This window comes from Aotus nancymaae, unplaced genomic scaffold, assembly GCF_030222135.1.
Source record: "Aotus nancymaae isolate 86718 unplaced genomic scaffold, 86718_ANA_hifiasm-v0.15.2.pri h1tg000058l, whole genome shotgun sequence".
Taxonomy (NCBI): domain Eukaryota; kingdom Metazoa; phylum Chordata; class Mammalia; order Primates; family Aotidae; genus Aotus; species Aotus nancymaae.
The window spans coordinates 47031927-47043354 of NW_026988472.1; positions in this window are offsets into that span (position 1 = coordinate 47031927).

Sequence of the window (11428 nt, forward strand, 5' to 3'; positions counted from 1 at the left end):
ATCGCGATGAAGCCCCTTCTCCGAGCCAGCCGTCCCTCTCCAGTGCCCCCTGCTGGCAAAACAAAACAGGAAGCAAGAGAGCAAAGGCGTTTTCAGCACAGCAGAAAGCGGTGTATTTTTAGCTGCCTGATAATCGCCGAAAAACTGACAACACCTGAAATCTCTTTATAAAATTCCCCTCAAGTGTACAAAATATGCAGGATATTTCAAAAACTAGAGCCTTGATTGCCCAAATCTTAAAGGACAGAACTAAAAAAAAAAAAAAAACTAGCGCCAAATGTTCCTTTTAGAGTGATTTCTGGAAGCCAGCAGGATTTTACTTCATTATTATTATTATTATTTTATTATTTGTGTTAATCGGCATTTTGTAATGGTGTAGCTTGGGAGTTTTGAGGACAAAGATGTTGCTTTCCAATAGTTTTATGTATCCTCATTTTCTATACAAAGTGCATGATAGACTATTACTTCTACAAAACAGCAATTCTTATCACCAGTTACAAGAATTTTAAACTAAGAGCATCTCCATTATAGAATAGCTATAATGTAACCTGACATAAATCAAGAAAACCTCAGGCACCTCTCAGATATGGTTACAAATTGAAAGGAATGGGGTAATGTTGACATCACCCTATTATGATCAGCTGGTCTGCACTGAGCCCAAAAGAGAAAGCGTACTCACAATTTGTTGAGAAGAACATTTATCACGAGAGCAGGCTTCTTGTGTGCTAATTCACTTTTGATGGGGATGTGCAAAAATCTAAGAGCACTTAGCTACTTACTACTGAAGCAACAACAGTAATGTTCTGTTTACAGAAGACAAATTGTTTGAACTTGACTATGATCTTCCCATGGTATGTTTACCATACCATGTCTTGGCATGGAAAAAACATAGGATTTTAAACTTGACTTCTCCATTGAGAAAAACAAAACAAAACAAAAGAACTGGTTTGCCTCATTGAATCGTGAATCTGAGACTTCTCAGAAACGATCTAATGTGATGTGTTTGTCCCATTCGGAGAACATTTCAAAGAGATTTCAAGTTTTCATCTAGCTTTGCTTTTATTTTAGCTTCTTATGTTATAAATTTGTCCCACAAGACAACCACTCTGAAACTTAACATTCAAGAACTCTTATAAAGCCAAGTTCCTGTCTGGTGGGATAAATTTAGACTCTAGAAAATGCAAAAAAGCATGTGTCCCACCATCCAGAATTCTGGGTATGTGACCTAGAGAAAGACTGGCATTTGAATACAAGGAATTATATACAAGTGCTATTTATTGCAGCACTATGTGTGAGTAAAGGGGGAATTTGGAAGCAATTTGAATATTCAACAATGGTAAAGGAATTAATACCGGGTACTACATCCATGTGACAGACTATCCTACACAGTTAAAAGTATTAAACTAAATGTGTGTATAAGTAAAACACACATTTATGTATTTATGCATATATTATACATATATGTATATATACATATGGATGTATGTCATATATCTATATGTATGTCAAAAATACAATGAGTAAAACAGCAAAAAGTTTCATTGTACAATGTGAGTCCACACTATACCACACTCAGGCTATTTTTGCCTCTGGAAGAAGGGCAGGGGATTGAGACCCAGGTAATGGTTAAAGGGAACTTTAGCCAAATATAAATTTTTTGTCTTCCAAATAGTGGTTGAAACAAATATTACAAAATAATAACAGTTTTTAACTTCAAAGTGAAATGTATTTTATATTCTCCTTCCTAGTTTTATGCAAATTGTAAATTTCTTACCAACTGTCCCCCACTTACCCCCACCAGTCCTCATGCTAGCTACAGGATCCCAAAGAGGTGTTGCTGGCTCAATCTACTTTCTTCCTTGTTACTTGAGCAGTAGCAAGGGCAGGTATATGTTCCCTTGAGTATCTGAGGGCTTCTGAACATGCCAGAATTTCAGCAATTTCAGCCAAGGCAATGGAGTTTGAGCTGTTCCATAGACAGGGAGTAAAACATATGCACCACAAAAGGCACATTGTGACATTAGCTATTGCTGTATAGCAAAGCATCCGAAAACTCAGTGGCTTAAAACAATAAGCATTTATTATTGATCAACAGTGCATGGGTCACCTGGATGGGTCTGCTAACCTGGGCTAGATTTAGCTGATCTTGGCTGGCTTGTATATGCATCTGTTGAGGGCTGGCAGGTAGGCCAGGGGTTGGCCAGTCTAAGATGGCTTTTTTCACATGCTGGCCAGTTGGCTGATTTTTGGCAGGGGTGATAAGAATAACTGGGCCATGTAGCTCTTATCATCCAGCAGGCTAAATGGGATTTGTTCACATCTAAGCAAGTTTCCAAGGGAGGGAATGAAAGGGAGTCACTCTGTTATATTGTCTCGGCTAAAGCAAGTTATAAGACCAGAACTTCCTTTGCCCTTTTCAAGAGCAAAGAAAATAGACCCTACTTCCTTATTAGAGGAACTTCAAACTCACATTTCACAGGTTAGGGAAGGGAATGGTGGTGGTGGTAGGTGTATAAAGATTTAGAAACATTTTTAATCCATCTACCACACCACGGCGTCTTGTGGATCACCAAATTAACAAAGCATAACATTGGTTATGCTTTACATGCTACAGAATATAAAAGATAAGATGAAATATTATATATCAAAAGAAAATTTTGCTAGGTTTTCCCTCCAATAGAGTGTTTTTGGTTTTCAGATATTGTTTTATATACTGCCCAAGCACATTTAAACAGCCTTTATCCTCTGACACGAATAGGTGTGTTTCTATGCAGCTCACAAATTATCTCACCCAAAATTATTTTCTGGATGCTAATGGATGACTAATAGAAGCTGGTGACCTGAAATTGTCTCAGAAGTCACCTTTACAATAGTGAAGATTGAGCAGTAAATAGAGCCTGCAGGCTAGTATAATTTACCTTGTGCCAAGCCATATCCAAAATGGCTTATTAAATCATCCCACTGAGAGTTGTAAATCTAAGTGGAAAAAGTACAAATCAATAGAAAAACATAGTCAAGTACTTTACTACCTGTGATTTTCATGATCCTCTGGAACGATGAAGATTGATGTTGCAAAGAAATTCCAAAACATGGAAGACTTGTAAAGATTAACTGGCTCTGGTTTGCATTAGTCTTAACAATTCATTTTATTCCTGCTGTCACAAACCTCTCTGCGTATTAACCTTTTTTTGCTTATATCACATTATCAGTATATATTTATTCCTTGTGCCCTATCTTACTAAGCAGGAAAATCAAGCCAAAGAAGTTTGAAGATCTGTCAACTCCATATTTGCTTACAAAGGAAACTGTATAAAGGCACAGGTTTTCTGACCTTCCGAGGAAGTATGAACTCAGAGGAATGAAAAGAGGAAACTTGACCTGTTTTAAGCAGTGATGCGTGAAAGAAGCCTCACTGGAGTATTGGAATAAGTAGCTTTCAGCTCTCAAAAATGGGTTTTCATAGTGTTTTTTCCTTGAGTTTCAGGCATAGCCAATTTTTAGAGACCCCTTTCTAAAAAGTGAGATATAATTCCGTTTTAGTCCATTCTCACATTACTTTAAAGAAATACCTGAAACTGTAATTTATAAAGAAAAACAGTTTAATTGGCTCACAGTTCTGCAGTCTGTACAGGAAGCGTAACACCTTCTATTTCTGGGGAGGCCTCAGGAAGCTTTCAGTCATGGCGGAAGGCAAAGGGAGAGCGAGCTTCTTACATGATAGGAGCGGGAGCAAGAGAGAGAGGCGGGAGGTGCCAAACACTTTTAACCAAGCAGATCTTGCGATAACTCACTCACTATCACAAGATCAGCACCAGGAAGATGGTTCTAAACCATTCATGAAGAACCGCCCCCATGACCCAATTACCTGCCAACAGGCCCCGCCTCCAACACTGGGGATATACAGTTCAACATGAGATTGCACGAGGACACAAATCCAAACCATATCATTCATATACCATAAAATTCAGCCTTTAAATGCTGACAATTCGGTGGTTTTTAGTATATTCAGAGTGGTACAATGATCACTACTAATTCCAAAATTTTCCATCACCCCCCCAAAAAACCTCATACCTATTAGCAGTTAGCCTCAATCCCCTCCTCTCCCTATCCTCTGACAACCACTAATCTAATTCTAGCCCCATGGATTTGCCTATTCTGAACATTTTATGTAACTGGAATCATGGAATATGTTGCCTTTGTTTCTAAAGGCTTCTCCAAGATCCTTTTTGACGAGTGAAAGAGCACATGAACCTGATGTTCCTGACTCTCGGAGTGTCCCTGCTCTTTCTCTGCCTGCCCGGAGGCCTGTTTCAGCCTGGCAACCAATCTCCACAGAAGCTCAAAGGCACAAATCCAGCTCCTTAAGCATGAAGCGAAAGTCTGACACTGGAGCAGCGATGAAGGGGAGGCTCGCAAGGCACATCACCAGCAAAAATGCCCCTGTCCCGCTTTCAATCCTTCTCTTTTTTCTGAAACAGATCCTTCTTTGCTTTTCTTTTTCTTTCCTCCTCAGAAATCTCTGCCACCCCTTTGAGCCACAGCTCAACCTCTTCCCCAGATGCTTCTACGAACTCTTCCTTTGGGTATCTCACCTAATAGCCAGAAGCACAGGCTCGTTGTGGGCCGGACCACACCACACCTTGCTCCTCAAGGGCTTCCTTGGGGTGCTCCATTTGCTTCCTCACACAGTCATTCTAGAACAGGAGCCCTTCAGGTTTTGTAGGGCCTCAAGTTTCTGTAATCGTGGAGTCCCTCTTTAAGAAATATAGCACATGGCCAGGCACAGTGGCTCATACCTGTAATCCCAGCACTTTGGGAGGCCGAGGTAGGCAGAGATCATGAGGTCAGGAGATCGAAAACAGCCTGGCCAACATGGTGAAACCCCGTCTCTACTAAAATAAAAAAGTTAGCAGGGCATGGTGGTGCACACCTGTAGTCCCAGCTACTCAGGAGGCTGAGGCAGGGGAATCACTTGAACCTGGGAAACGGAAGTTGCAGTGAGCCGAGATTGTGCCACTGCACTGCAGCCTCAGTGACAGAGTGAGACTCCATCTAAAAAAAAAAAGAAGAAAAGAAAAGAAATAGAGCACATAATTATGACCACAAAACGGAGGGCTTGGAAGAGGTACACACAAGCAAATGAGGAGCCCTGAAGTTTCAGCTTCACGAGCTGCACCGTCATTCTACCTCTGCTCCACAGTCAACACCATGGACTGTTGGAACATCTGAGTAATGCAAATGTCTCCTGGACTCACAGGCCAGGACTCTGTGATAGGCAGAATAACAGCCACCAAAGACATCCACATCCTAATTCCCGGGATCTGTGAGGACGTTACCTCACATGGCAAAAAGAACTTTGCAGATGAGATTAAGACAAAGGACCTAAAGACGAGAACATTATCTGCATGGGCCCAATGTAATCATAGGAGTCTTCACCAGCGGAGAATCAGAGGGATGGCAGTGTGAGAAGGACTCAGCCCAAACTTGCTGGCTTTGAAGATGGGAAAAGAGGCTACTACCCAAGGAATGCAGAAAGCCTCTAGAAGCTTGAAATGGCAAGGAAACATATTCTCCTCCAGGGCTTCCAAAAGAAACACAGTCCTCTGATGCTTTGATCTTCACCTAATGAGACCTGTATTAGATTTCTGATGTCCAGAACCATATGCTAATAAATTTGTGTTGTCTCAAGTCACTACATTTGTGATTATCTGTTACAGCAGCAGTAGAAAATTAATATGGACTCCAAAATGTGAAAGTGTTGTAATCTGAGCATAAGTGAAAAAGATGCTTACCTTCCTACAAACCTGCCCTAGCAGGAACCAAACCCTTAAAACAGGTCCCTCTGTTTTTCTGGGAGTCATGATAAACCAGTTGGCTACCTGTGGTCACCATGCAGTCTGCCAGGTTCTTCCTCTCTAACTACCTTAGGAGCTCCTTGGAGGAGGAGGACGAAGAAGAGGAGGAGGAGGGGGAAGAGAAGGGGAGTAAGTAGGAGCATAGAGAAGAGCTGATTTGGAAGCTCCCTGAAAGAGACTCACCTCCCTCCATGTGATGATGGGTCCGTGATGAGAGTATCAGTGCTGCATACACCGTGGGCTGCCTCCAGATGGTCCCAAGCTTTAGTACTCATGGAGTCAGAGAAGTGTGAAGCTCATGTCACCTCTGTCATCTGGGCCCCCAAAGAGCTCTGCTCGAGTATACAAGTCCTTTTGTGAGGGATCCCCAGCTTCTGTCCTTCTGCCTTTGCCCAGAGGCCCAGGACGTCCCTTAGGAAACATGTTGCTCGGTGTTAGGCCCTCGGGCCTCTCCTGCTGGGGACTTGAGCCCTTCACGGCAGCAGACAGCTCCTCTCTCCATCCTCCACCTCCCTCTCTTCTGCACTGGCCTCCCCAAAAGCCCCTCCTCCCAGAAACCAGCTGGAAACGATCTCCCGCATTTCAGCACCTGAGCACACCCATGAGGTGGCTGTCCAGGCTGGCAGCCTCTGGGCCCTGCTTGATCAACCAAAGGCTTTGAAAACTGGGGCAGGGGACAGCAGAGGGAATTAACTCTTACTCCCTGCCACATTTAGACTCCCATAGGAGTACTTAGCTTTTTCTGTCTTTTTCTTGCTTTTTGCCGTGGACAGGTCTCCTTTGCTGGAAGCTGAGAATTCGCCACAGAGAATTATACAGCAGCAAGCCCAGACATGATATAGAAACTCAGCCCTCAAGACCTAGTGTTGAGGGTCACCTGCACCTGGGTGTGCTGGCTCCTGTCACATAGGGGTCCATTGTGTTGAATGAAGCAAACTGAGAGGCCACCAGAGTTTGAAGGCTGTTGTGACTGGTGTGTTTTGAAACCAGTGCTTAGAAAGGTGGCCAGGAACACACTGAGGGGTCCCTGAGAGCCCAGAGTGCTGGAAGAGACTCTGGCTCTTGACTCGGTTTTTCGGGGGCATAAAGTCTAAGTCCAAAGTTGTTTGTAACCAACACTTTAATGATATTTGTCAGCCTTGTCTTTTGCATTTGGGGTTGCTGATAAGAATCTCATGTTCTGGCCAGGTGCGGTGGCTCACACCTGTAATCTCAGCACTGTGGGAGGCCAAGGCAGGCGGATCACTAGGTCAGGAGTTCAAGACCAGCCTGGCCAACATGCATGGTGAAACCTCATCTCTAGTAAAAATACAAAAATTAGCCAGGCATGGTGGCAGGCCTGTAATACCAGGTATTCAGGAGGCTGAGGGATCACTTGAACCCGGTTTGAGGCCAAGCTGGGTAATATAGTAAGCCCTCATCTCCACAAAAAATAAAAATAAAAATAAAATTAGCATGGTGTGGTGGTGCACACCTGTAGTCCCAGCTACTCAAGAGGCTGAGGTGGGAGGACCACTTGAGCTGGAGAAATGAAGGCTGCAGTGAGGTGAGATCACGCCACTGCACTGCAGCCTGGGTGACAGAGCAAGACTCCATCTCAAAAAAAATAAATAAATAAGAAAAAAAGAAATCCCATGTTCTGCTCAGTCCATACTCTCTTCCTTGGTGACCTTAGCCAATCTCAGAATTTACCACTTATGTTCTGGTGACTTCACGGACGGTATTTCCCTCCCAGTTCTTCCTCCTGAAGTACAACTTCCACCTCATATAAGTTTCAAAACATTCTGCCTCCTCATCCTCATTTCAATAATTTTGTGGAGTCCACAATATCTCCCAACTGGCCTACATTCCTCTCACCTCTTTTTTTTTTTTTTTTTGAGACAGGGTCTTAGTCATTGAGGATGGAGTGCAGTGGCATGATTATAGCTCACTGCAGCCTTCATCTCCCCAGCTCAAGCGATCTTCCCACCTCAGCCTCCTGAGTAGCTGGGACTACAGGTGTACACCACTACACCAGGCTAATTATTATTATTGTGTGTGTGTGTGTGTGTGTGCAGATGAGGGCTTGCTATGTTGCCCAGGCTGGTCATGAACTTCTGAGCTCAAGTTATCCTCCCACCTTGGCCTCCCAATGTACAGGGATTACAGGCTCATGAGCCACCTAGCCCAGCCTTCCTCTCAACTCTTTCTAATCCACCCTCTACACTGCAGTCGAGTGAGGTTCAGAAATTCCAAACTTAATGATGCCAACCATTGCCATTGGAATTCATTGCCCCCAGGATAACATGCAGACCCTTAACGTGGTCTATATGGCCCCATATGATGTGACCCTCAACCGCCGACCCTTTACCTCTCTGACCTCCTTACTCTGCTCCAGGCACACGGCCTCTTTCCTCTTCCTCCAGCAATGCCAAGAACACTCCTGCCTCAGGGTCTTGGCCCTGGCTGTTCCCTGTGCCTGAATGCTCCTCCTCCAGCTATCTGCATGTCACACTCCCTTAAACTCAAGGTTTTGCTCAGATATCACCTTATCAGTGAGTGAAGCAGCTCCCTAGAACTATAACCACTTTACCTAAGTACTAATCAACTTTTACCTTGGAAATCAGGTTAATAAATTCAGTAGCATTCAGAATAGATGATAACTGTTAACTTCAGTGAGATTAATAAAAAGTGAAATAGTCTGATGATAAAAATACAAGATTCCACTATTGTGTCCATTTTGATAGATCGTGTTCGTCCATAGAAATCCGTCACTGTGAGTGCACGAGTACCTTGAAATCACTTCCTGATAGTGAGTTGAGTTGCTTCTTCTAGGCTAGAGAGATCTATTTCCCAGTACTCTCTGAATGTAGCTATGATCACTGTGTCCATTTCGCATATTCTATTTTACGGTTCTCATTAAACCCCTATGCAACAAAGGACTTGGATGGCAAAACTAAGATATTTTGTTAAATCCTCTAGGAAGCCAAACATCTCTAAAACTCTTGAAAGTGTGGTTAGTGAAAGGCGTTGTCATTGAATCTTGGATGAATTTAATATATTTCTTCTTTTGCAATCAGCCCTCTCATTTCAGAATTACAAAAAATAAATCCAGTTTAGATCTAGCTACATAAACAATAAAGCCTTAAACTAAGAACTGCCTCTTCCTTTAATACCAGAATCAAGCAAATGGCCAAGCAGATGGCAGTTTAAAACAGTAAGAATCCTGGGAACACGTGGGAAGGGTGAGGAAGATGGAGAAAGTGGAAAGACTGCAGAAAAATGATTCCAACTGTTCCCCTACTTTTTTCCTCTACCCTCTAACCCACAAAGTTTGCCTATTGTTTCGCCTCAGCTTGGAAAAAGTTGGGGTGAAATAGCTTTAGAATCAAAAGAGATCCGTTTGAATTCTCTCCTGGCTTCTAACTAATTTGAATTCTATTTCATTGATTTATGTAAGACATAATACCTTCCTTATGCAGCTGTCCTGAGAACAAAAGGAAGAACATAAAGTACGGCACAAAGGGCTATGTCTGAATCCTGCTTCCTATCTGATTTCGTACATCCTGTCCCCTCAAACAGTATCTCAGAACCCACCTGCTTAATGTGAGGACTGAGGGCCAGTAGCATCAGTGTGACTAGGAGGTCACAAGCAGTTCAGGCCTGCTGACTCAGAACCCACATTCTAGCAAGACTGCCCGTCAAAGCAGGAGAAGCATCATCCTGAAGGAAAGGTCCACTGATTTCCAGCAACCCAACTGTTCAACTACATGTGAACTCTTGCTTATCCACTCATTTCTAGTAATTATATTTCTCACTGTGTGATGAAAGATGTAGCATACGTATTTTCCACGTGTGATGCATGTTGGCAACATGTCCACTCTGGATATGATGTGGGATAGCCACCCAGTTGCTGTGTCTGTCACCGTGCAAAGGGAGTGGTGCTGGCTAGGCACGTCCCAGGCCCTGAGACAATTCGCTGGGGACTTACATTCTGCTCATTGGTTAGATATCCTACAATTTACACTGGAGGGAAAGCTGAAGGCAAGAAATGGAGGGAAATCTGAAGGCAAGAAATGGCTATTGATAAATTCATGTTGAGTTTAGAAGATGGATTCCAGAGAAGAGGAAGGCACTTGGTTTTTTGACCAGAATGACATAAAAACAAATACACACTAAAGAGTCATCCAGTTAAAAGGCTCATGCCTGTAATTTCAGCACTTCGGGAGGCTGAAGCGGGCGGATCACAAGGTCAACGGATTGAGACCATCCTGGCCAACATGGTAAAATCCCATCTCTACTAAAAATACAAAAATTAGCTGGGCATGGTAGCACACACCTGTAGTCCCAACTACTCAGGAGGCTTAGGCAGGAGGATCACTTGAACCTGGGAGGCGGAGGGTGCAGCAAGCCGGAATCGCTCCACTGCATTCCAGCCTGGTGACAGAGCGAGACTCCATATCAAAAATAATAATAAAAGATTTAACTAGTTTCTTGAGGAGTTTCATGCCTCGTTGGAGTATAAACATGATTTCCAAGTCATTGCTTTCAACTTAATCTGTTGAAACCCCTTTACCCAAGTGGATATCAAGTTCTTTAACACCATCTTGGCCAGATTTCATAACTGTTGAAAACTTTCAATGATCAAACCCCCTACACTGAAAACCAGTTAAAAGAGTAGAAGCATACTTTCTTTTTTGGGATAATGGAGGGTTAATTTTGGAAAATGCTAACCTTATAGGTTACATCATACTTTTGTATATTATGAACTGACTAAAGGAACACACTTCCTTAATACCAAACTTGATTTAGTAAAAATGATGATCAGTGCCTGCAAAAATTCTCTTAACTGTATTCCAACAAGGACCATGCCTTATTGTTCTTCCTGTTTTCCATACCTAGTAGTTTCTGGCACGAGAACAAGTAGTCAACAAATGTTCAGAAAAACTTAACTCTCGACAAGGCAAATCTTAAGGAGCAAAGGCTATTTGTTTTTTAATGGCGAAACAGGGTAGTTATACTTGCTCAAACTTTTGAGGTGATAATATAATCTAAGGAGAGATGGCAACTTTTGTAAATTGATGGGGTTTTTTTGCTTCTTTAGTGTACATCATACCCTGGAACGATTTATATATTCTATTTTTGTTCAGAAATGGTTTTTGTTCTCACAAGTTGTTGTCAAAGATCTAATACAAGGATCTGATACAGAAGCTATTGAAATAATGTTTTCAACATGCCTTTAAATAACTACTAAAAGGAAAACATTGATAATGAATATGAAACTTAAAAACTGCAAGGTTTGGCAGTTTAGGAAAGTAATGATTTAAAATTAACAAAAGGAAGATCGTTTGTAATTTGTATAAGGATTATATAGATATTTAAATATTTTATCTGAGAAATATTTTGAATTATTAGTAATATACAATAGAGGGATTGATGTTTTGAAGAAAAATTAGTATTTAAATCAACCAAAGCTGTGTATTATCAACTTTTGAAGTTATACTTAAACAATGCATTTAGGGGAAAAAAATAATTGTTCATTATTAGAAAATAAGTTAACTGTAAACTCAAGGTATGTACCTATATAAATGTTC